The sequence below is a fragment of the Pinus tabuliformis genome, chromosome J, assembly GCF_031772625.1.
Source record: "Pinus tabuliformis cultivar Carrire ecotype Pingquan chromosome J, CPIR1, whole genome shotgun sequence".
Lineage (NCBI taxonomy): Eukaryota > Viridiplantae > Streptophyta > Pinopsida > Pinales > Pinaceae > Pinus > Pinus tabuliformis.
The window spans coordinates 1017069166-1017096576 of record NC_142295.1 but is presented as its reverse complement, the minus strand read 5'-3'; the positions used below and the strand labels follow the sequence as shown (position 1 = coordinate 1017096576).

The 27411-nt window shown below is 37.4% G+C and overlaps 1 protein-coding gene across 1 annotated transcript in view; it reads left to right on the top strand.

The window, feature by feature from the left end:
* Positions 1 to 27411, top strand: part of LOC149230313 (ATP synthase F1 complex assembly factor) — a 248500-nt gene that overhangs the window by 148954 nt on the left and 72135 nt on the right. The window lies entirely within an intron of this gene.

Below are 27411 nucleotides of genomic sequence, written 5' to 3'. Positions count from 1 at the left end.
CCTACCTCACTTTCACTTTTATTTACCATTTATCCCCTATACTTGCAGTCACTAGATGCATTCACATAGGATCCCACTGGGGCAACTTTGATTTGGGTCACATTGATTTAGGGTCCCCTAGGGACGACAGCCTGTGATGGGCCATTTGATGATCCTTCCATACCTACATCTAACAACTTGTATAATGTCACAAGCTAGTGTGAAGTTTGATGATGATGCTTTCTATAGTATTTAACGTTAACTATGGTCCACTTTTTATGCTTCAATTACTCTTATGTCCATGTTAGATGATCTTACTTCATTCCTTGAGCCCACACTTGATGGTGATCTAATCATATCAATGGTCCTTTGGAGGAAGTTGATGATACTTCATTCATATCTCTTTGACATTGAGACACACCCTTTGGAGGGCCTTCCACTATACCTTGGAAATTGTACCTTTATCAATGGACTTGAGCTTGATGATGACTTGGTATGCTCCACGAGACACTCCTACATCTCCAGCACCTTGGGCATTGCCCACTGGAGTTAGGACATTGTGACTAGAGGTTGATGTGGCACCCTAGATGATGACATGTGCTTCAGGAGGTGACATTGGGGCTTGAGAGAGCACTCTGGACCACCTATTTCACCATTTAATGGAGACACATCTTTTGATGATGACATCATCCTTTCTATGCCTCTGCACTAATGTGTGTGGCCTAATTGAGGGGATTTTTTGTGTTTTATCTTTATATTCTCAAATCTAAGGCTCTGTTAGGGGTCGACTTTATGACCTATCTGTTGAAGAATGTATACAGGTTCGGTCTTCATTAATTGTACTTGAGTCAAAATGTAATATTTGTCAAAAGAAAGCAAAAGAAATTCTATTATTAATTTAATTGACTTGTTAAAGCATGGGTTTCATGCTTGGGTCAATTGTTATAGGTCAAGCCTGTTGAAAAATTTAGGGCATCATGATTAGGTGATTTCTCTTCAATTAGTAACGGCTTGTGAGTGCTTTTTACTTCTTTAGATTAGGATCTTCTTTACTTAAGTTATTAATGTTCTTCTTCATCAAACAACTACCAATGCATGACCATAAATAAACAAGAGACACAGAATGTAGGCTATAATCCAGGGCCAAAACCTCTCATTCTTTGAGAGGAAAACCCACACAAATTCTTCTTATAGAGATTCCAATTGACGAATACCAAGACCAAGACTCTTATCTCATTAGCCACTTCAAGACAAAGACACTAGTTCTATGTCTTCTGCTCTTTTCTTCTTCTTGACTCCTCTTCCTCTTCGACCTTCTTAACACTGAGATCATCTCCTCAATGAACTGTAGATACACTAGAGATAGCACCGAAACATGTCAATGTATTGTCACCAAAATGTGATCACTGTAGCAGCACCGAAACACTGTGATAGATCTCAAAACTGTAGCTCCTTCATAGCACCACATAGTGGTCTCCATAATAGCACCGAGTTGTGGCTTCTTCAAAGGATTGAGCTGTAGTATATATACCTCTATCAAATAGTGTTCCTCTACTGTAGCATCGAGACCCTTATCTCATGAAACCGAACTTCTGTTTAGCCTTAAAAGGACCTTCGTTGTTCCTCCATTAACTATCCGAGTTCCTTCTTGACATCCGAACTTGTCTCTTCCTTTTTTTTCACTATAAATGTCATCTGAATTTCAAAGAGATCTGAGCCTTACTGACTGTGATCAACCCCAAACAAAACCTCACTGTCCCTTCCTTACCCATCCGATTTCCTTCTGACTTGACACCCGAATTTCAGAGGTAATCCCAATAACTTGACTATGCAAAATGTGAATAGTGGTCTACCTATGTATATAAGTTGACATGACCTCAACGAAGGGATGTGTCTTTAATTAGGTGATCCAACATGTGCTATCTACTTCATCTTAAGGCCGACTTGAAGAGGAGAACCATGTGCTTGTCTTGGAGGGATATTAGACAATCCTATAGACCTAAATACATTTGTAACATGCCCAAGAAGGGTTCTTCATACATGACATTAACTCTGTTGACAAATCCTAAAGGCTCACAATGGGAGCCATCTAAAAATAAAATCCCTTGCTCATGAAACCCATGAAGCAATTCAATAATAATTTTATTTTTCTATTTTACGTCATTTACAAAAATCACATTACATGTCATTATGAAGACCGAACCTAGTTACATTTTTCAACACTCCCTCTTAACTAGAGAGGTATTCATAATGGTACTTGGTCATTCTCAATTTGAAGAATTTCTCATAAGAAGAATCGGATTGGTAACCCGAATGTATAGCATCATATCAACCAACATTGTTACATAGCAAGACCTTGACTAACAACTCTATCTCTCCACAAGATCTGAGCTCAATGCTGGCGAGACCAATGATTTATAGACACTCATCATTTTCTCTCTAGGTACATACTCCACCCGGGTGTTCACCGAATATGACCTTCTTTGGACTATACTTATCTTGGATAGCTAGTCCTCAAAGAATATCGGTCCACGACTACTCTTATCTTGGATGCCCTATCTCATCCTCAAAGAGTATCGGATGCTAGATGATTACCCAATCCTGCATTCTGTCTTCCTAGGTGAAGACCAAAATGATGTGTCTATCTCTTCCTCTCAATTAGGGAGGACATATCAACTGCAATAAAGGAATGTACTCATTCCTATAGAAGGAATGTACCTAAGTTCCCTCTTGGCTTAGGAATTTCCTAGTTTCTTCCAAGTAAGGAATTTGTTTCTAGGCTCCCTCTTAATTAGGGACCTACAACAACTCCTCAGGTGGAGATGAAAAGACAACCAACTGCTTGAAGAGCTCCTTCCTTCGATGTCATGAATTTCTTTATCAAGGAGTCTTCATCTTTTGGGACTTCTTCATAGGGCACAGACCATTCATCACTTTCATCCGTGAGTTAGTCATGTCATCATTCCTTTCATCAAAAAGCGATCCATCAGCCTACATTTGGCCTTGTTTCATGTTATGCTGGCTTTTTCATGCCATATTTTCCGGAGGCTTCTTACATCCTTCTATATGTTCCTCTTAGAAGACATCCATAGTTCTTCCCTTAGCAGACCTGCATAAAACTGTCCAAATATTTGTTCAAAAATAAGAAATGAACACTTAAACCAAAATTACCTTTGTGATGGTCTTTCATCATGACATCTTCCAGTTTGCATTAGCATCCTGCAGGCATGTTGACATATCTCCCAAAGATATCCATTGTCAAGGGTCTCTTCCTTTTCAGACTTCATCAGAGTCCTCATATCTTTCATGGAGATATCCAAGCCAAATCTTCTTGGTCTTCTAGATGTTGATTGTCTTTACCATGGTTGCATATCTCACGATCATTTCCTTCCTTTCTTTACACATTTCATTCTAGAGGAGCTTCCAATCAGAGTTCTTTAATTGTAATCAACCACCTCATACTTCATATATTATGTTGATTTCAACTAGTGTGACCCATGCCTTCTGGCATCCTTTCATAGGAGGAGATTCCTTTACTTTGATCGTGCTTCTCAAGATAGAGCAGGGATCCATGTTACCTGCAACCATACAACATGACTTTATAATATCGAATACAAGCATGCATACCTCATTTACCTTTAGGTCATCTAGGTTTCTTTTAACAGCTTCCTTGATTGAAAATAGCTTCAACCCCTTGATCTGCTTCATCTCTTATGTCATCATACCATCATCCCATGAATTCCACAAGTTGGAGTTCCTGATGAAACACTTGCTTCCTCTCTAGATTGGTGAACCTTCCAATGAAGATTCCATCAGAGAATCTTGAGGATCTTGTATATCCCTATCCAACAGATGTCACCTTTTGATGTATGATGAGCCTTGTCCTAGATGACTTCTTCCTTTCCTTAAGTTTCCAATGAGGTTCCCAAGAGCTATATGCTTCATAGTTGACTATCAGACATCCTTCATGTTTCCTATGGTGATGTCACGAGCTCTTACTTCTAATGCTTTTCCTCTTTCTTGGACTTCCTTCTTTCAGCTTCCTCCACTTCTTCAGTGAAATGGACTTCTTCTCTATCTTCCTTGTTATTGCCTTTCTTAAGCATAAGACAATCTTTCCTATAATGCTCATAGCATTGATTCTTAGCTATGTTCTTCTTTCCTTTCGACACATGTCTGAATACCTTTTGCCCTTAACCTGTCTTCCTCTATCTTGTATAGAAACCACAAGTTGTTGAATGGGATAGCCTTTTATCCTCATAGACATTTGTCACTTTGTTCATCACTTAGTGCACTTAGAACAAAAGAGATTATCTCCTTATCCGAAATCATCTCTCCTAGATCTTGCAGTTGAGATCTTATGGAGATATCCCTTCATCCTTTGATACCTTCAATTTGTGTAGATGATATGACTTTTCTTATTGCATCTTCAGAGAATAGTTCTTCCAGCTTATCATATATATCTCTTTGATGTCTCCAATTCTGCTTTATGAGGGGACCTTTTGATTGATTTCATAAGAATCCCTTGAGCCTTTTGATCCCTTTCCATGTATTCAGAGGAGACTTTTCCATTGATATGATCAATGACTTCACTTTCTTCGAGGACTATGTCTATCCTCCTTTTCCATGCAAGGAAGTTCGAAGACCCAACCAACTTATAGATCTCCTTGCAAAACGAATTCGTTTACTAGATTTAGATTATATAATAAATATACTTACTTGTTAAGTGAAGATGAAATATTCGACTTGATTTCTTTGTTGATGATGATCGATGAAGATGACTTTATGCTTCTCGGATGATCCTTTTTAAGGATAAGGAGGTCCTTGCTTCAATGAGGGGGACACTGCCTACTTTTGAATGATCTTCTTCTAAATGAAATCCTTGCTTCAATAAAGAGAAGATTGCCCTTTTTATGACAATGCCTTTTGATCTAGCCTTTTATGGATGAACAACCTTCAAGATACTTCAACTTCAAGTTGATTGAGATTGGATCCCAGGAATGCTTCTTAGGGTTTCGACTTTCTCCAAGATGATGTGATCTTTGTTCTTAAAGTGCTTCTCTTGGATGTCTATACTTTGGGCTACCTTGCTTTGTAGATCTCTTCAACTTGATGAGGGTCTTTGTGGTCTTTTGACGATGACTAGAGGATCCAACACTTTTGCTGGTGTAGACTTCTAGTTGCCTTGATTTGATTGATGATCCCAAGACTTCTTTTGAAGTAAACTTTCTTCTTTGATCTAGGGATTGATTCTTCAATGTAGATCTTTGAACTTTTGCTTTGATATCCTTCAACTTTCTTTGATGCCATTCTTGAAACTCGATCCTTGAGTGTCTCTTTGATTAGATTCCCTTCCTTGGTTGTCACCTTAGCTCCGATACCATGTTGAAAAATCTAGGGCATCATGATTAGGTGATTTCTCTTGAATTAGTAATTGCTTGTGAGTGCTTTTTACTTCTTTAGATTAGGATCTTCTTTACTTAAGTTATTAATGTTCTTCTTCATCAAACAACTACCAATGCATGAACATAAATAGACAAGAGACACAGAATGTAGGCTATGAGCCAGGGCCAAAACCTCTCACTCTTTGAGAGGAAAACCCACACAAATTCTTCTTATAGAGATTCCAATTTACGAATACCAAGACCAAGACTCTTATCTCATTAGCCACTCCAAGACCAAGACACTAGTACTTTGTCTTCTACTCTTTTCTTCTTCTTGACTCCTCTTCCTCTTCGATCTTCTTGATACTGAGATCATCTCTTCATTGAACTGTAGATACACTAGAGATAGCACCGAAACATGTCAATATAATGTCGCCAAAATGTGACCACTATAGCAACACCGAATCACTGTGATAGATCTCAGAACTGTAGCTCCATAGCACCACACAGTGGTCTCCATAATAGCACCAAGTTGTGGCTTCTTCAAAGGACTGAGTTGTAGTATATATACCTCTATCAAACGATGTTCCTCTGCTGTAGCACCGAGTCACTTATCTCATGAAACCGAACTTCTGTTTAGCCCTAAAAGGACCCTCGTTGTTCCTCCATTAACTATCCGAGTTGCTTCTTGACATCCAAACTTGTCTCTTCCTTTTGTTTTTTCGTTGTAACTATCATTCGAATTTCAGAGAGATCCGAGCCTTACTGACTATGATCAACCCTAAACAAAACCTTGTTGTCCCTTCCTTACCCATTCGATTTCCTTCTGATTTGACACCCAAATTTCAGAGGTAATCCAAATAACTTGACTGTGCAAAATGCGAATACCCTTCACTCATATATATAGTGGTCTGCCCATATATATAAGCCGACATGACCTCAACGAAGGGATGTGTCTTTAATTAGGTGAGCCGACATGTGCCATCTACTTCATCTTGAGGCCGACTTGAAGAGGAGAACCATGTGCTTGTCTTGGAGGGCTATTAGATAATCCTATAGACTTAAATACATTTGTAACATGCCCAAGAAGCATTCTTCATACATGACATTAACTCTTTTGACAAATCCTAAAGGCTCACAATGGGAGCCATCTAAAAATAAAATCCTTTGTTCATGAAACCCATGAAGCAAGTCAATAATAATTTTATTTTTCTACTTTACGTCATTTACAAAAATCACAATTACATGTCATTATGAAGACCGAACCTAGTTACACTTTTCAACAAAGCCTCCATTATAGGCTTTAGGGTGTTGTCAAAATCAATTATTGTTTGGTCAAAGACTCCTCCATTAAGTCAGTCTCTTCACCAAAGTCTTTAAGTCGGCCTCAAAGGAATTATCATCAAATGAACTCAAGTCGGCCTAAATAGAGACACATCTCTTCATGATCACATGTCGGCCTATTTTCATATGGCAACAACTATATATACAAGTATGAGGACTTCGCATAAACACTGTCAATGAACTTAGATTGATTTCAGAAAGAATTTCGTGAGACCTCTGAGCAAGTGTGGATATATCAAGAATAATCTCGTCGCAAATCCCAGTGAGTAAATTTGGGACATCTTTAGTATAGTCACAGTGCTATGAAGAAGCTCTGTGATATCACAGTAAGAAAGTTCGGTAATATCATAGTGAGGAACTTTGGTAATATCACAATGAAGTAGTTCAGTGATATTACAATGGAGTTAGGTAATATCACAGTGAAGAAACTCAGTGATATCACAAAAAAGAAGTTTAGTGTTATCACAGTGAAGAAGTTTGGTGCTTGTGCAAGGAAGAAGTTTAGTGCTTGGTGACAACACAGTGATGAAGTCTCGATGCAAACACAGTGATAAGGATTCGGTGCAAGCACAATGTCGAGGTTGACTTGATCGATGGAGGTAGTCTTGAGTCTAAGTTGTAAGGGACTTGGTCGTCTCATTTTTTAATCTGCTTAAGAATTTTGACCGGGTTTTTGCCTAGAGTGGGGTTTTGCCCTAGTTGCATGCCTACATCTTGTGTCTTCTTCTATTTGTGGCTTGGCATTAGTCTTGATGATAAGAAAAGATAATTCGTAAGAACTAATAATAATAATGAAAACCATCACAAGATAATGTCATAATAAGAGAAATCGTTTAACTACCACACTTTGGATTTCTCAACATGGTATCAAAGCTAAGGTCATGATCAAAGGCAATTTGAAGACCGCTTATACATCTTTGAAGTATTCTTAGTGAAAAGTTCTGTTTGCATTTGTCTCGAAGATCATGTCAGTTAAATCAAGATCCGAGCTTAAGAAGAAGTATTTGAGTATACCTCAAGGTGACAAGTTCAGACCTAATTCAGAGAAAAGAAGTTCAGTAAAAGGTTCAATACTACAATGGTGAATTTCGGTAAACCTCATCAAGGAATTCGATGAAGCTTCAGTAAAGCATAATCAATGAAAGATGAAATGTTTTAGGGTTGCCTCCACAGAACCGAAACCTTGGACTAATACTTGGGCTGTCACTACATAACCAAGTCACATCTATGCTGTCATCACAAGACTGAATGACTAAATTACATCTACAGAAATCACTACAGGAGTATATTAAAACCAAGTTATGATGCCACTGTAGAAGGATAATAGAAGTCGGGTTATGTCATTGCAAAAGCCAAGTTTTGATTAAAGTTTGACACAAATAAGGATGCCATAGAAATCAAGTATGACCGAAACAAGGAACCGGCTTAAGGAAATCAAGTAAGTATTCCTCACTCAACAAGATGTACTTGCAACAAGTCTAATTGGCTATCTAATCAAAGGTACATAAATACAAGGTATGCTTTTAGATTTGTAATATATCTAATCTTAGATGATCCTAGTTTATAGTTAGTCTAGGGTAAAAGAATGTAATCCCTAGATGACATACAAGAACCTTAATCCTCATCTTCTAAGGTTTACAAGTAAAGCAAAAGTCCTAATGTTGGAAGAAGAAATAACTTGATATCATAAGATTCCATCCTCCATTGTTATGTAGGAGATTTAACTTGAGAAATGAAATCATGTTCTTATCACATGTTTTGCTTCAAAGTATGTGTTACAGGTATAAAAGATCATGGCTGAATACAAGAAGAACACTTCAAGGAATCATTACAAGGTTTGTCAAGAAACATCTCCAGGTATGTCTTAGACTATACACCTTACAAAATTCTCTTAAAAGTATGTTCATCTTATTTTGAAATCTGTGTTACATTACTAACATCATTTTGTCTAGCTGTCTTGAACCATAAAGATTCTTGTTTTGGGTGATTCATTAGTTGATAAATCTACCCTCCTTACATCCTTAATTGTTCTTATAGAACCCTAGATAGGTTCTTTGGAAAACCCTAACTTAAGGGTATGCTAATGTTAATGTGTGATACCCTAGCTTGCTTAGGTTTATTGGAAATGCTATTTGAAGTTTTTTGATGATGATGTCATGTTTGGGGTTTTGGTATGATCATGAAAACCCTAACTTGTTAGAGTTGAATGATGTTGTCTAAGATCCCAAACCTTTGATGTTTTGGTAAATAAGGGTTTGCTATGTTATGTATTGAAACCCTAGGTCTTTAGGGTTTGGTTGGGTCTATAAGCAAAACCCATGTTATGTATTTAAAGTAAGGTCCTAGGGATGAAACCCTAAGTATGTGTCTATTGGTTGAATCCCTAGATTGGTTTAGGTCGGTATATGTCTAATGTATTAATATTGCCTGACATATGATGTGCTTATGCATGATGATGAATTCCTAGATATGTGCGTTGACCCAATTATTAATGGTCATTAGTCCTAGGGTTTGGAAACAAGCCTTAGTCAAAGTTTGATATTCTTGGATAACATTGTTTGGGAAATCTAGGGTTTTGTAGTTGAACCCTAGTAGTAGTTAAATTCTCTAGTACACGTAACAATCTAGAATCTATGATTATATATAGTGATTGTTGAGATTGTGTAAATGAGAAATCTAGGGTGTACATCAAACCCTAGTAGAAGCTAGTTATGTTGTTGATTAAGCTATGATTGATTTTGATTGTTGAAGCTCATGTATGAAATCTAGCATATGTATGAAATCCTAGTGAGGAGTCTAACATATGAAGTTTGATAGTTGTTAGACACATTACTTGTTTGAATTGTTTATAGGGTTTGCTATAAGAAAGAACTTGTCATATCATTGAAAGAATATTGAAACCCTAGACGAGTTTAATATTTTGAGCTATTAATGTGATTTAGTGCTTAACTATACCTGGGCAAGAAGTTGAAATATAGTCTCTTGCTGATTATGTTTGTAAAGTCTAAATGCCTTTGTTATTATAAGATTTTGATATGGCTAACTTCATGCTTCTATAGTTTTGGTTGTACTTGCTATCTAAGTTGTGCAGGTACATCATCTTCAAGATGGTGAAGATGTTCGTAATAAGCATGATGAGAAGGATGGAAGCCATGAAAGATTCTCCAATGTCATAAGAAAAGGTTGATCTCCCTGGGTTAAGAGGGAGCCTGGATAGAAGAAATCTCCCTAGTTAAGAGGGAGGGCATATTATAGTTATAAGAAATTGGAGAATGCATTTTGAGGTGCTGTTGAAAGAAGGAAAGGAGGATCCGATTGAAGAACATCTTGATGCATTTGAAGTAGGAAAGGAAAGTGTATGATTGAGGAATATTCTGTCAAAGATTCCGTTGATAGTCCTACTGTGGTGAGAAGCAACATCAAGTTGTTTGAAAGACCCTAGAGGCTTGTGTTTGTTTATGAACATGTGAAAGTATATTATTAATTGGGGTTGTGTTTGTATAGGTAAATCTCTCAAAGTTTTTGATAACATGCTGGTTGCTGATCAGTTTGATCGGGAGAGATTTGTTGTCCTTGATCTACTGGGTCAAGGAGTGTTGAGGCTTTGTGAGTGAAGCATTGCCTGGGAGGACATCTACCTGACACTTTGTGTTGATGTCTAGGTCCCGAAGTTGGGAGGGTGGTGTTGGTCATAGGGCTCTTACCTTAAATACACACCTAGATCCCTGGGTTGATGGTTAGCAAGTAAGCTTGATGGTACCTAGAGAGGCTGAAAGCTTGAGTCCATCTTAGTCCCACTCGATTAGATTGCCCTGGTCAAGAATCTAGTCTGTGGCATTGTTGTGCCTAAATTAGACCTTGGATAGATTGCCCTGGTCAGGAATCTAGTCCATGGCATTGAGGTGCCTAAACTTCTTCGTAGATGATGTGTTTAGAGATCTTCCATGTACCTCTATGGTTATATGTAAATATGAATACCTCCCTAGTTAAGAGGGAGTGTTGAAGAATGTAACTAGGTTCAGTCTTCATAAATTGTACTTGAGTCAAAATGTAATATTTGTCAAAAGAAAGCAAAAGAAAATTTATTATTAATTTAATTGACTTGTTAAAGCATGGGTTTCATGCTTGGGTCAATTGTTATAGGTCAGGCGTCCATTGTAGACTTTAGGGTGTTGTCAAAATCAATTATTGTTTGGTCTAAGACTCCTCCATCAAGTCAGTGTCTTCACCAAAGTCTTCAAGTCGGCCTCAAAGGAATTATCATCAAATGAACTCAAGTCGGCCTAAATAGAGACACATCTCTTCATGATCACATGTCTGCCTATTTTCATTTGGAAACAACTATATATACAAGTATGAGGACTTCGCATAAACACAGTCAGTGAACTCAGATTGATTTCAGAAAGAATTTCATGAGACCTCTAAAGCAAGTGCAGATATCTCAGGGATAATCTCGGTGCAAATCCCGTGAGTAAATTTGGGACATTTTTAGTATAGTCACAATTCTATGAAGAAGCTTTGTGATATCACAGTAAGAAAGTTCGGTAATATCACAGTGAGGAACTTTGGTAATATCACAGTGAAGTAGTTCAGTAATATCACAATGAAGGAGTTCGGTAATATCACAATGAAGAAACCCGGTGATATCATAGCAAAGAAGTTCAGTGCTATCACAGTGAAGAAGTTCAATGCTTTTGCAAGGAAGAAGTTCAATGCTCGGTGACAACACAGTGATGAAGTCTTGGTGCAAACACATTGATAAGGATTCGGTGCAAGCACAATGACAAGGTTGACTTGAAGGATGGAGGTAGTCTTGAGTCTAAGTTGTAAGGGTCTTGGCTGTCTCATTTTTTAATCTGCTTAAGAATTATGAGCAGGTTTTCCCCTAGAGTGGGGTTTTGCCCTAGCTGCGTGCCTACATGTTGTGTCTTCTTCTATTTGTTGCTTGGCATTAGTCTTGATGATAAGAAAAGATAATTCGTAAGAACTAATAATAATAATGAAAACCATCACAAGATAATGTCATAATAAGAGAAATCATTTAACGGCCACACTTTGGATTTCTCAACATTATCCACCTTGTATCATGGATTTTATATTGTTAGGGACTTTCAACCTAATTTGGAGTAATCACTCAGTTACCCTCATATAAATAGGGAAGAATTTCATTTCTTTGGATGATTGTCACACTTGGAGATCATTCATCTCTTCTATTAGCATCTCTTCTCTAGTTTTCCATGGAGCACTAGTTAAGTGACTTCTCTTAGGGACTCTTGTGATGTGGATTGACCTCTTTTCATGGATGGTTATGGTGAATCTTATATGAATGCATGATAAAAAAATAGGCTTCTTTCATCTTGTTTCGTGTTTTATTGGATGGATGAATCATGTATTAATCATGTTAGCATGGTATTTGTTTCATGATCCTTCTTAACCTATCTCTTCTTCCAATAATTCGAGCAAGTAGCATGTTAGGTTATTTCCTTAATTCGTCTTGAAAATTGAGAACATTGATTTCAAATCCTAGGGTAAATAGGTCTCTTTGCCCTAATTTTGTTTGAATTTTGTTTCTACTCCAAGAAACCATAGAATAGTTTGTTCCTAGACTCCATTAGCCCTAGCTTAAGAAGGAACTAATACTCTCTTTTATGGCAATCATATTTATAATTTTATAATAGAATCATTTTATTTATTGTTCAAGGTTAAAAATCAGGGTTTTATTACGACAAAATCTTATATTTTCAACATTTATTGATTTGCATGTTAATAACCTATGGTTAAGTATTGTTTTAGAAGCATTGAATGAGCAAAAAATGCATTTTATGTGCAATTTCCAGCCATTAATTAGGGTTGATGTCTAGGGTTTTAAATATTGTTATTTGCCTCTCATATACTCATAATCTTAGCCCTCGTTTTACATTTTTAGTTTTTGGGGCTAAATCTGCTTCTATCATAAGTTTATACTTGTTATACTGCTACAATTGCTGATTTTTCATTGCTACACTGCTAGTTTATGATAGTCATGTAATTTCTTGTTTGGTGTGTTCAGGAAACCTTTTTGGGCCTCTATTGGTTAACCTAAGACTCTAGATTAAGCCATAGTAACCCTTGAACCCAAACCCAAAGTTACTCCCTTATCCACCTCAAACCTTAATTTCTCATCTTTATAATTGTTGGAAAATCATTATAGAACCCTTAGGGGGGACTTAGCTTAAATTCTGTGGTTATTTGATTCCCAATATCTACTAGTGAAGCCTCCCTTGTGTTGGCTTGTGTCCATCACTAAAACGAGGGCAATAGTTATTGAGGTGATAGTGGTCACACTCCCATTGTTGCACTCTATTTAGGTCATTGAGTGAGGCTTTATACTTGGGTGCTAGATTTTGTTGTAACAAGGTGTTTATTTGAATGATCAACAAGGACAGTGACATTTTCAATAGAAAAATCATTTTCATCATACCTGTTAGTTGAAAACTGAGGTTTCTTGGGCCAAAACCATTCCAGCCAATGATCCAATATCTTTCCCATGTTGTATATTACTTCCCAATGCTTCAAACAAACCTGTAGTAGCAACTAGCTCTGGATTGGTTTTGTTACCCGTCTTAGCACGAATTAGTCTGATATCTAATGTTCTTGGACTACCAGTTTCATGATAAACATAGTTTTCCATAGTCTAGGAAGATTTTGTTGGGAATCACGATTGTCGTTAGACCAAAACCTGCAAGTGTTAGTCAACGATCACATTTCTAGAGATAAGGATCCACAATAGGCGGTTAGTCCATGTCACGAAACACATGGGGAACGTTGGTTTATCCAATGTCTAACAATCTGGCCCCCAACGCTGTCCAGATGTGTATCGAACTCGTGATATACGCTATGATACCACTTGTTGGGAATCACGATTGCCTTAGACCAAAACTTGGAAGTGTTAGTCAACAATCACATTGCCAGAGATAAGGATCCACGAGAGGCAGTTAGTCCATGTCACGAAACACATGGGGAGCATTGGTTTATCCAGTGTCTTACAGATTCTCCAGTTGAACATAGTTATTCATTTTTTGAGAACATAGTTTTCCATACAACTAACCGCCATAACCCCTTGGCCATTAGATGGTCTATTGTGACAAGAATCTTAGCATCAAACAATAGGCCTTGCAAGGGGTCCATATCAATGGATGTAACCCCTACATTTTTAGAAAATCCTCCAACACATTCATCTTGGACTTTGTCATAGCTTTCATTGACTTTTTTGACAATTTGGTTGATCCACTTTTCAAATGTAAGTGTCTGGAACATGTCAAGTTCCAATAGTTCCTTAGGCAAGATGAAAGGATGACACAAACCTATGGAGTCTTTCTTACTACCATACTCCCTTTCTATAGCAGCACAAAGTGAATGTAAAGCCTTGTGTTTTTTTGCAAGGTCTAGGACAAGCACATTTGTGGAGTCACTTTGATAATCTTTCAAAACAATGTCAAATTCCTTTCTTCTTTCAATACATAGCCCACCCAAGAAATTCCCATCACAGAAAGCTTCAACCAGTTGCTTGCAAAACTTGGCATCTTCTTCAAAGCTCTATTCAAGTGCTCTATAACTTTCTTCATCAAGAACCCCATGATCTTCAACATGATCATGATCATTGTGAGGAAGATCAAGAATGGATTCTTGTAGAGCCATCATTGAGTCTTGATAGCTATCTTCGTACGTTTGAAATTTGGGACCCCAACACTTGAGAAATTCTCCAATGAAACCTATAATTGAAGGTTCACTCTTTGGTTTGCAAGAATACTTAAGCCAATCCTTTTGTGCATCAAACGATAAGCAAAAAACCTCATCATCACGTCTTCATGTACCACATTGAGTTTTGAAACATACTTTAAAACATTTAAATGTGTGAGATGACCAATCACTGTTTGCAATCGAATTTTGACAACCTTGCCACCATTTTGGTCGACACTAAGTAGGATACCCATGGATATCCTTGACATCAAAAACCTTATATGTTTCATGAAACTCCCATGGGGCCGTCCTCTATCACATCCAGTTTCCCAATGTGAACATACAAATTTCATGATAAATGCAATATCCTACCATATTAGATTAGAGTCACCAAGGAGAGTTGTCAATACCTTCACAATGATGTTTATCCCACATTACAAGCACAAAGTCTTCAAATCTGTAAAGAACGTCGTCTTTGTTCTTCCAACAGAGTTGCCATGATGAGTAAAAGAATCTTCAAGAATGAGTTCTCATCTAATGTTGTACCTATTGTCGCCTGTCACACACACCTATCAATGAGTGAGAAAAGCCCTTAACCCCACAAGGTGTGGTTGGTGGAAAATTAAAGAGATGGGGCTATCACCTATTCCCAACTCTCTCTGTTGAATCTATCTCCTAGGCTAGCAAATGGAAAACTAAATTAAAGAGGATGTGAGGTTTTTAGGAAATGTTAGAGTGAAATGGATTACTTTTTGCGATTACAAGCAAATATAATATGAGCAATGTGAGTCAAAATCAACTTTAATAACCATCAACACATGAGATAGCAATAAGCATATGTAAAACCAGTGCCTTCAAAATATTGTTCAAAAATAAAAAATACTTGCTCAAAATAAATGAAATGCTTTAAATGGAAGCACAAGCAATCCTGAAAATAAAACAAAAGATGTTAGCACAAAATAATCAATACAAGATATAAAAATGCTTTCAAGATATATGATCAATTGTCAATCCAAAACATACAAGGAGAGAATATCTTGCAAAGGAAACCAATTAGAATTCTACTTGCAAAAACATAGAATGAGATGATACTTGCCAAAACAAAGTATTCAATTCAACACATATTCATAAATGACAAGTGTAATGGTTATTTGCAAGTAAAACAATAAGATGTGTTAAAATGAAATGCACCTAAACTAAAATTGGATGCAATTATCCTGGTTGTTTTTAATCTAATGCTTAATCTAGGTGAGAGATCCTCCTTTTGAGCTCTTACCAAAGGGTACAAATTGGGGGTCACTGTAAGAAAGAGGGGGTGATGACACAATGATGTTATCAATGATACCCATCCCCCGAGTCTTACCAACCAATGTGTGCCTTCGTTCTTACAAGGGGACAAGCCACCTTCTTAACTACACGGTCACACACATTTACCTTACTTCGTACAAATTCGAAGAACTTTCCAAGAAAGTCTTTTTCTTATGATTTCTATCAACTAAGCTTATGCTTGGATGTTGATTTGTTTAAAATGCATGTAAATTAGAATGCCTAATATGATATGCAAGTGAGATTGTAAGTGCTATGTAAAAAATAAGAAATTGCTTCAATTAAATATGCTCCACAAGATCACTTGTATAGTTGCTCAAGTAAACACAAGATACATAAGCTTCATGAACAATTGAAATTGTGAGTTGCTAAAGATAAATGATGAATCAATAACAAACTAAAGCAAATGAAGCTTGAAATGTATGTTCTTGCAAGATGAACAACTAGATCACATGTAAAGTTTCCCAAAAGTAAATTGCAATGCTTTGAAAGATAAACTTGAGATTTGTGCCCACAATAACTTTGCAAAAAGAACTTTAACTTGAGAAAATAAAAGATGACTAGCTTGACATGAAAGTAAATGGTTGCTTTGAAAGGTAAACTTGTCCAATACACAATGCTTCAAAATATACTCAAAATGGAAATATTGCATAACAATAAAGCATGAATTATTTAGACAAGTGCCAAGGTAAATGTATCCAAGTTTGCTAAAAACAATAAAGGTGCTTGCATAAAGTAAGAGTAGATTGCTTTGCAAATGGAAATGTAGACTTGAAACTTGTAACAATAATAATAAGTAATGCAAGCTTAAAGCATGTAGCAAACTTGAAGAAAAATGTGATTTGTGTTACTTCCCAATTAGAGCATGCATATGTGATGTGAAAGAAAATGGAAAAGTTAAAATCAACAAGTCAATCCACCCAAGATTCTCTCCCTAAAATGGAGAGATAGATATGCCAATGGGTAGGCCCACGCTCCCACAACAAAAACATAAATTTTATTATTATGGTGTTACAATGAGGTTAGAGCCTCTTTGAGGGTTGCCCAAGGAGTAATGGAAAGATACAATGTGAGATCTTGAAACAAGAAGGAAATCCCTTCAAGCTATGGGAGCCTCAAGAGGGATGAAATGATTATACAATTAGAGAATACAAACTCTAAAATGATACATGACCTAGCCTCCTTCTCAAGCTCTCCTAATGCCCACAACCTCCTTGGAATAAGTTTTGAAGGTTGAGAGGACCTACAAGAAAGGATGTTAGGGCTGCAAAACTAAAACCAAAGTCAGTGTGAAAAGAGAGCATGTAAGTGTATGATAATGCTACAAAATAATATACAAAAAACTAAATCAAGTGATGGGAAAAGACCCCATCACTTGTCTAGCTTATAAGAAATTTTTGATTAGTTAGATAAAGAGATGAAAGCACAAGAGTACAAGATGTAAATTTTCTTGAAATAATCCACTTAAACAGAAACTATATCAAAAAGACCCTTGCAAAACCAACACTCTCAAAAGATAAGCTATTAAGCTTCAAATAACGATAGGATTTCTTTGAAAACTATGCCAAGAGTAGATTGGTCTCTTGAAGACTTCCCTTCATGCTTGCTAGTTGATCCAAAAGATGGAATTTACAAAACTTCAAATGCACATTAGCTCATATGGATTAAATCAACAAACAATGACAAGAGAACTCTAGAATTTGTATGAAAATGGATAGAGTTTTCTAGCCTAGAGCATATCAAATAACCAATTGCAAATGCAAGATAGAATACATTCACAAATCTATAAAAACATATGAGAAAATGAAGTAAAAAAAAACACAAGTAGAGAATTATACTATCATTGAGCCAAACACAAACTCCAAGAGTGAAACACCTATGAATGAACCTCAAAGTCTTTTTATTCATATGAAGCACAAAAATACATAGAAGTAGAGCTTCCCTAAGCACAATAGCTTGTTGCAAAAGATATAATATGAGAGCCCGAGGCTCAATTATATAGGAGAATGGGAGGATATCCTAATGAAGAACCAAATGCCAAGTGTGATGATGACAATCCCAAAGCTCAATCATGCAATTCGAATTCCCCAGAGAGCCCTGTTGTTGCACAGAATGTCCAAGCACCGCACAACGACTCAGATCGAGGGCTGTCACCCTGATCCCCAATCTCTTCGTTTAAATTGTCTCCCTACAACAGACTAAGGGGGGTGGACCCTACGGAAATGGAATTAAGGAGCAGTAGTTGGGAACCAACCAGTTCGGGAGACACAGTTGAGCGACCAAATACTTATTTAAATCTAGCAAGGCTTAAATGATTCGATTTATACAATTGATACCAGTGCCTTGTGGAGTCAACTATCTTGCTAAGAAATTTAGGACCAAGTACATGATGGACAAGTGCTGTTAAGGAAAATGTTATTATGATGAAAAGAGATGCAAGATGCGATTAGCAAAGGGATTAGTGAGTAGTAAGATCGTTTAAGACTCAAGTACTTAGTATTGATTAACTTTATGACAAGAGTATTTAATGAAATGAAGAGACAATTTTATACAAGACAAAGTGCCAAATATCTCAAGTGTCAATAAGATACACAAGATATATGCTCTTAAAGAAAGATCACTAATACGCCAAAAATTATAATAACCACAAGCCAATAATGATATTAATGTCGAGAAAGAGAACTAGAGCATTTATCCAATTTATGTTTCAATGACAATTACTTGAAAATTTCAAAACTGCTTAAGAGATATTCAAATAGCCCAAGTTTTCTATTAGATCCAAATCGAATGCAAGCCTTTTCAATGATACTTAGCTCAATAGATTTCAAAATATTTACCATTCACCAAACAAGAAAACTTTTGGGCAATTTAAAATATTAGAATTATCTATTCTAAGTGTGTGAAATGAATTTCCTTTAGGCAATGAGCTTGTGTGTATGTGATTCAGAAACTCAGAAAATAGGAGTTTAAACGTGGATTTTATTGCCAATAATTGTACCAAAAATTTATTGACCTGAACTTATGCAAATAGTCATCCAAAAACACTTATTTTCAAAAATTAAATTTAGGACAACAACAAATTCTCTAATGGCAGTAGTAAAATTAAAATGCCAAACTAAGCCAAACATGTCAAACAAATTCTGAATTGTGTTATGAACTCAAATCACTTGAAATTTCAGAATTTAATCTATGGCAGCCAATATGTTTCAGTGATAAAAAAGAGCAACAAAAAAGACTTTATGACAGCAGGGAAATGCTTGCTGCAATCAAGAAGATCACCCTTCTAGATATTTATGACAATTACTTCCACAACGATATTAAAACCCTCAACTTTCAGAGAATTGTTTTTTAGGACAATAGTGAATTGTTTAGGACAGCAACAAACAAATGTTGTGATAACAACAATATGACAATGAAAACAATGAGCTATCAATGCTATCTTTATACCAAAAATTTTCCAAACTTGTCCACATGAATTATCAAAAAAATTCAGTCTGTTATGATGTGATTTTCAGAATTATATCAGATCTGATATACTTATTACAGTCAGCAATTAAAATATGAAATAGGCTTAATGATGGATTCCCAACTCAAGAAATTAATTCCTTAATGTATTAGACAACTTAGGAACTGATTTTAGGCTAATCTACATGAAATTTTGCCACCATTAGATATGATTGTTGTAGCAAACAGTGAGGAAAAAGAGGGTTTAGAGATCAAACCCTTAGGCCCTAGGCCTTGAAGATCACTTGCCCAAGTTGCCAAAAAAATTCCAATACCTGAAACACAAATTTTTACCAATTTTTCTGCAAAAAATCACCAATGATCAGCGTCAGAAAATTAAATATTCAGATCAGAAATGGAGCAAGGGGAATCTAGGGCCAATGAGGGCTAGCACTAGGCCTAATAGGGCTAGAGTTGGGTGAGGAAAAAGCAGATCTAGGCTTAGGAGCTCCAAAACTTGAAACTCTTTTCTGAAAAAATTGTTTTGCTTCAGATCTTCAAATTTGTCGCAAAATCTTTAATCACTTGCCCTGCAAAAATATTTAGGAGAAGATCTTGCCCTCCAGGGCCTAGATCTGTCTCAAAACCCCCATATCTCCTTGAAAAAACCTTAGATATGAAAATTTCCTTGGATGATTTTTCAGTTCTATTCCTGCAAACAATCTTTGAGTCCAGGTCTTGCCCCCCAAGTTCTAGATCTGGCTTAGATCTGAAGATTTCCTTTGCTGATTTCTCAGATCTATTCCTGCACAAGTGAAAAGAGAAGAACCCAATACCCAATATGTACAAAAATAGAGAAAATCCCAAAAACCCAAGTTTTAAAATTCAAAATTATATTATAAAATTTTAGATCTACACAAGTAAAGAACAGATTTATACAAATAATTTACAGATCTATCAGATCTGAGGAGTATGAATCCAACTCCGCTCCCAGATCTGATAATCTAAGGCTCTTAATAGCCAGATCTATCAAATTTTCCACAAAATAATAGATTTTTTAAATTTTAAAAGGAGATGCTAACTCGAAATCCTCTATGTATCACCAACAAAATCTTATGATAAGTCCGGAGCTAATTTAGCTAGGCTCTTTAGAAAACACAAATCGGGAGTTGGTTGGTCCAACTGAAAACTTCTCCTAACGCCCGAGGATCTAAAATCAAGATATTTCCCTGCAAAACTCAATCCAGTGATAAAAAAATAGAGTGAGAAAATAATAATAAAATTCAGACAAATAGAGATACCTGCTATTACGTTCAAAATTTAAATTATTATTCAAACCCCAGCGACTGAGCAAGATACATGTACTCAAATCACTCTTCAGAAGCTATCATCAATGGCTTTCGAAAAATTCACGCATGAAAATAAAACATCTTACAGTATTCCCATGAAGAGTAACACCGGCAAAATTTAACCCTAAAGTCTTTCTTTATTATCCAAAAAAAGATTACACAAGAGCTTCTTACAAAGCACACAACTCAAAGGTTGGATGAATCGACTGACAAATGACCTCCTATTTAAAGGTAAGTCCTTCAACGGCTAGTTCAAGTGATCTTCGTCAAAGCAATCTCGACTGTTGATGAAGATTAAAATTTCTTTTAATCTCATCCGTTGAAATATTTAAATATTTGGGGAAATTCGAAATTTCTCATTAAACACATTTTAATTAACTCAAGAAGTAATTTTTTTGAGTTAATTTCCCAAAAAAAATTGACTTTGACTTAACCCCCAGGGATCAAAGGTTTAAAATTTGGCAAAATAATTAATTTACCTTAGTCTCGTGACTTTTTAAAATTTAATTTTTAAGGACCGACAAATTTTGCTTTTGGAGAATTTAAATTTGCATAGGACCTAGATTTAATTAAATTTCTGGCTTAGGATTTTAATTAATTTTTTGCCAGAAAATTTAATTAATTGACCTATGAGGGGATAAATTATTTTTCCAACCCTCAAGATACTTTACATCATGATTTTCATATTTTTTACATCATAATGGGGAAAACCTATTTGTAATAGATCCTCGTAGACTAACAATTTGTAATAAAATAACTTAACCAAATAGTTAGGATTATTCCCAAATTACTTTTACATAGACTCAATCTAGAACACTAGGACTCGCCTAAGATCCTAGCGAAAAAATTCATTTCAACTTTGGGGTAAACCTAGAGGAAAACTTTGCCGACCATCCGAGAATGGATCAGTGAGACAAAAAACCTCCTAGAATGGAGATTGTCACTAGAAAAAGAGGTTTACCTAGGTCGTTACATACATGACACGGACCTGTTGAGATTATTTACATTATACACATGTAGAAAGGGTTTACATAACATCTTGGAAGTTACGCTGATGATGATAGCTGGATGGCACAAACACATCGGTCAAGTGCCGTCCCTTTTGCGAAAAAAGGGGGTGTACTGCTATGGGTCGTTGACACGTAGTGGTTAACAAGGCCCATGTAGTCCATGAGAGGATGTTAATTTTAGATAGCAATGGTATGTTCTATGCTTAAGAGCAATTTTACTTCAATTTTCTTATTAGCCCCATATCAATATCCAGTTTAACAATCACGTCAACATGATAGTAAAATGCAGGTAGAAGATAAACAATAACAGTAGAAGACAAACCAAGATAAGAGGACACAAGATATGGCACCAGCTAGGGATAAACCCCAATGTGGGGAAACCCTTGATCAATTCTTCTTATAATTCTTCAAAAGTTCAGCAGAGAGAGAGTACAATATACAATTTTCACTTGCCCAATCAAAGTGAAATCTGACCAGTCAAACGACAATAACAAAAGGGCCTTACCAAAAAGTCAACATTGGTCAACAAGGCAGGTTTTGACCTCCAAAACAGCTCGGTCAACTTGGCCTCTAATAGCTAGTCAAATCAGTGCAAAAACAGTCTAAAAAAGTCTAGTCAAATCTGGTCAATGAAAGTCAACACTGCAGCAAACCCTTCTACAATCAACGTTAGTCAAACAACCTCGATTTTTGTGCCCAGAAATGTGGCCTACCCAAACAAAGATCCTTTGCACAAAACCGCAGTCAAAACAGGTCAATGCTAGTCAACGCAAGTCAAAACAACCCTCCTGCAATTTCGGTCAATGCAGGGATAGAAAACCCTTCTCTTCTTCGCATGCGTGGAGAGCTCCCTCTGAAATTCATACCCAATCAACGAAGGAGAGAGAAGAATGAGTATGAGATGAGATGACTAAATGAGGAGGAGGCTCCTTGTATTTATATGCAACGTTGTGGGATTGAGGCTGCAAATTAGATGGTTGGCCAACCTTGACAATTTGTCCATAATCAAAAGAAATTCATAATTCCATTTGTACATGTCAGAATGGGATGATCTTTAGATCAATCCTACACCTCTCGAAGAGAGGAATACAATAAAATATTAGCTGCTTCATATGAGCTGTCCAAGGTGAAGTTTGGTCCTAGTTGCCAAATTTAACACTCCCTCTCAACTAGGGAGAACTTCACCTGCCAACCTGTAGCATCCCTGTCTCTTCTCTGCTCTGCTGAACCATGAAGAAAGAAGAAATGATCGAGAATGTATCATACCACTCTTAACTGACCCGAAGTCATTGGCCAGATGAGAGGTACTTCCCATGAGTCTCGGACTGCATGGGTTGGATGTGTCAACAGGAGAAGGGGAACCACTCATCTTGCTCATATGCCATAGGAGAAGGTTAACCACTCATCCTATGCATATCTCAACATGGGGTATCACAGGGGAAGGTTACCACTCACTCTGTACATCGCGCACCACTAGGGGAAGGTGAACCACTCACCCTATGGTCTCTCATTGCTCCAAGAAGTACCCCAAGCCCCCCAGAGCTCCCAGAGCTCAACATCCATCTCATGCGGGACCTTCATAAGAAGGTCTCTCCACGACTCCAAGTCGTTTACGGAAGGTTAAGAATTTGACCTTCCCTAGGGGCTTCGTAAGAATATCGACGACTTGATCATCAGTCCCAATGTGTTGGAGCCTTATTGCTCCCCGTTGTACCATATCCCGGATAAAGTGGTACCTGATATCAATATGCTTGGAGCGGTCATGAAACACAGGATTCTCCGAAAGACGAATCCCACTTTAGTTGTCGCAGAATATCACGGTGGTATCCAACACATGTCCAAACAGCTCACTAAAGAGCTTCCTCAACCAAACAGCGTCATAGGAGGCCATACTAGCAGCAATGTATTCAGCCTCAGCGGTGCTCAAGGCAACCGACTTCTGCTTCTTGCTCATCCATGATATCGAAGCAGAACCTAGAGAGAAGCAACATCCAGATGTGCTTTTACAATCCACCACACTGCCAGCCCAATTTGCATCAAAGTAACCATGGAGCCCCACATTCTTGACAGTGTATCTTGTTAGTTTTTGGTAGCATCAGATGTTCTCTAGCCATGAAAATTGGTGGAGAGGCTAAGGCACATGAGTTCTAAAGAACCCATAAACTATTTGGTCAAATTCCACCTGGATTGTATTTTATTAAAATAATTAATATTTTTAAGGGGTTCTTAAGTCTAAACTTAGGAAAATTAAAGTATTAATGGATATTAATCAAAATATGGGTGAGAATGTTCTAGAAAGCGGATCAAGTCAAGTTTTAATATTAGCTGTTGATTAAAGACTTAATCTCGGCCGTCGAAGTCTCAACGAGAAAAGTATAAGAAGGAGGCTTGGGGTTCATTTAGAAACACACACGGAGAGAACAAATTGATCTGGAGTTTGATTTCTAGAATTCGAATTGAGTGATCATTCTGTAGCTAAGGGGCAGGGATAGTTCGGGAATACTAGACAGAGAACCACTAGTGGAGGCAGCACAACATCTAGAAGGATCGACGCTGGGCTAGTCTGGGCCCACGCAGGCTTGCGCAGAGCTAGAAGGGCCAATGCAGAAGTGAGGTTGCCCTCACGCAGAAAACCAGAAACTGTCGGAACAACTGGGAGAGGTTGACGTGGAAGTTCCAGAGGCAAAAGAGACAGCGCAAAAGCTGACACAGAGCCTGTAAGGCTTACGCAGGGCCAACGTAGAGATAGTCGGGGTTAGCCAGTTCTGCTGCCGGATCAGCTGGAAACTGCCGGGTGAAGTGAGGTAAACTCACTCAGTTTTCCGCCATTATATTTTCTCTATCACCGAATTGCCGAGAGGGCATCCAACATTGTATTTAGAATTACTGAATAATAATAGAAAACCCTTACAACAGCTGCACCGGTTTTCCTGCATTGAGTTTTTCTGGGGACTATTTTATCCAAAAATAACTGTATCCTATGTATCTTGTTCTTTGCTCAGTTTTTTGTTTCATGTAATCAAATTTAAAGTCGTGTAGGCTGCAAAAGTAATTTACTTCAGTATTCATAAAATAACTTGATAATGTATATTAAAATCAAGTAGGAGAAGTAAATTCAGTTTTGTTGTAGTAGGGGTTCCTTGAGGATAGGAATTTTCACATATCTCAGTCCATAAGTGATTGTGCCCCGAAGATATCTCAAGGGATTCTTGGCAGCAATCCAATGTATGTGATGAGGCTCGACCATAAACTGACTCAATGTATTCACTGCAAAACATATGTCCGGACAGGAGTTCACCAAGAACATCAGGGCCCCCATGAGTTGACGATACTCAGAAGGATTTTCCCAAATCGGGCACAACAAGACTTTTGTGTAACTTCTTGAAGTTAAGTTCCATCAGAGTAGTCACGGACTTGCAGTCCACCACCCCAAATCTTTCAAGTAGCTTGACAATGTATTTTCCTTGAGAAAAGAAAATCTCACGTGCTTTTGCCAGACCTCCAACCCCATGAAGTAATGCATAAGTCCTAGGTCCTTCATCTCGAATTCGGAAGCCAACTCCCTCTTACATTGATGAATGAGAGGGTCTGCACTAGTCAGAAAGAGATCGTCCACATAAAGTACCAAGATGAGAGGTCTATCATTCATAACCTTAAAGTAAAGGTTTGGATCAACTTCACTTCTCGTAAATCCCAACTTCATCAGATAGTTGTCGATCCTCTCATACCAAGTCCGCGGTGCTTTCTTCAATCCATAGGGGGTTTTCTTCAGCCTGCATACATGTGTCTGACGATCTTGAACTTCGAACCCCTCAGGTTGTTCTACATAGATTTCCTCCTTAAGTGAACTATGCAAGAAGGCAGTTTTGACATCCATCTGGTGTAGATTCCATCCTTGCAAGACAACAAGGGCTATAATCGAATGAATGGTGGTCTAGTGGGAAACTGGTGCAAATATCTCATCATAATCTACACCTTCCTTTTGAGAGAAGCCTTGAATTTTTAGCACTTCCATCAACTCCATGCTTGATCTTGTAGAGCTATTTCGAGGTGACAACGAATTTGTCCTTGGGTCTAGGGACCACATCCCAGACATCATTCTTCATAATCAACTCATACTCTTTGTTCATAGGATCCTTCCAAACTTGGTGCTTTACAGCTTCTTCGAATGTGCAAGGCTCTGATTGAACAATGGTGCTCATTGCAGTTAAGTACCCTTGGTACCTATTCGACTTCTTGCTTTCACGAAATGTCTCCCTAGGTGCAACATGTCTCTCCGCATTTTCGAGAGTCTCCCTAAGCCACGAGGGTCTCCTTTTTGAGGAGGCGGGCTCATGAGGGGGTGGATCAATGGGATCCATTGGTCCTTCAACATCGGGCATCGACTCATCCTGTAGTTCTCCCTGCTTTCCTGAATCTACTTCTTTTTCTTTCCTTGGAAGAGGAAGGTTACTAATCTTCCCAAGGGCAACATCTTCATCGAAGATGGCATCATGACTTATCTCCACTTTTTTTTGACCAAGCACATAGATTCTATAAGCCTTAGAAGTTTCACTGTAGCCCACAAATGTTTCTTTCTTCCCAGAAGCATCCAATTTGCTTCTCTTTTCTTTCGGCACATGAAAATATATGGGACTACCAAAAATTCTAAAATGAGAAACATCAAGTTTCTTACCAGTGAAAACTTTTTTTGGGAGTTTTGGAGTCCAACACTTGATGATGGCATCTATTTTGAACATACATGATGGTGTTTGCAGCTTCGGCCCATAAGAACTTCAGAAGGCTTTGATCATGAAGCATGGCACGAGGGGCTTCTACGATAGAACGATTCTTCCTTTCAGCAACACCATTTTTCTCAGGAGTATATGCGGTAGTAGTCTCCCTCTTAATGCTAGTTTCTTTACAATAATTATTGAACTCATTTGATTCATATTCGGTTCCATTATCGGTCCTCAATATTTTGATCTTCTTTTCGGTTTGATTTTCGACCAAGGCTTTGAAAGAACGGAACCATGAGAATACTCTGTCCTTCTTCTTCAAGAAATAGATCCAAGTCTTGCAAGAGAAATCATCCATAAAGATAGCATAATATAAATATCCTCCCAATGAGTTCACGAGCATCATACCAGATAGATCAAAATGAACCATTTGCAATATGTCGGTAGTCTTGCTATCACTTGAGGGGAATGGTTCCCTTGTATGCTTTCCTTTGGCACACCCCTAACAAACACCTTCATGTTCTACTTTAAATTCGGGCATACCTGTCACCATCTTCCTCACATCGGGTGTAGCCTTATAATGTAGATAAGCAAACCTTCAGTGCCATAATTTGGATTGAAGTGATGTGTCGCAAGACATAGCTCCCAATGGACTTCCTCCAACTTGATATAGGCTATCAACCCTGAAGCCAAGTGTAAATGCATCTTTGAAATTTTTATTCCACACACATACCTTGCCATCAATGATGCCACCTTGAATCCTTTGTCCTCCATCATCAAGATAGATACTAGGTTCTTCTTTAGATCGGGTACATATAGTACTTCTTGTAGATGAATGGTGTTACCTTGATTCAATTGAAGAGTAACATTCCCAACTCCCTTCACGAGATAGGTGGCATTGTCTCCAAGGATAATTTCCAAATTTATATCCTTTTCAATTAGATTTGAAAGAGCTTCCTTATACCCACTGAAGTGCTTTGAGGCACCACTATCAATCAACCAATTTCCCAAAGTGTTTGGAGGAGATGCAATGGAGAGGGCAGAGATAAGATAAAATTATTTTTGCTTGTTATCAACAACATTAGATTCATCATGCCTGGTGTTTTGTTGATCTCTTGGGAAGGCGACCATTTCCTTG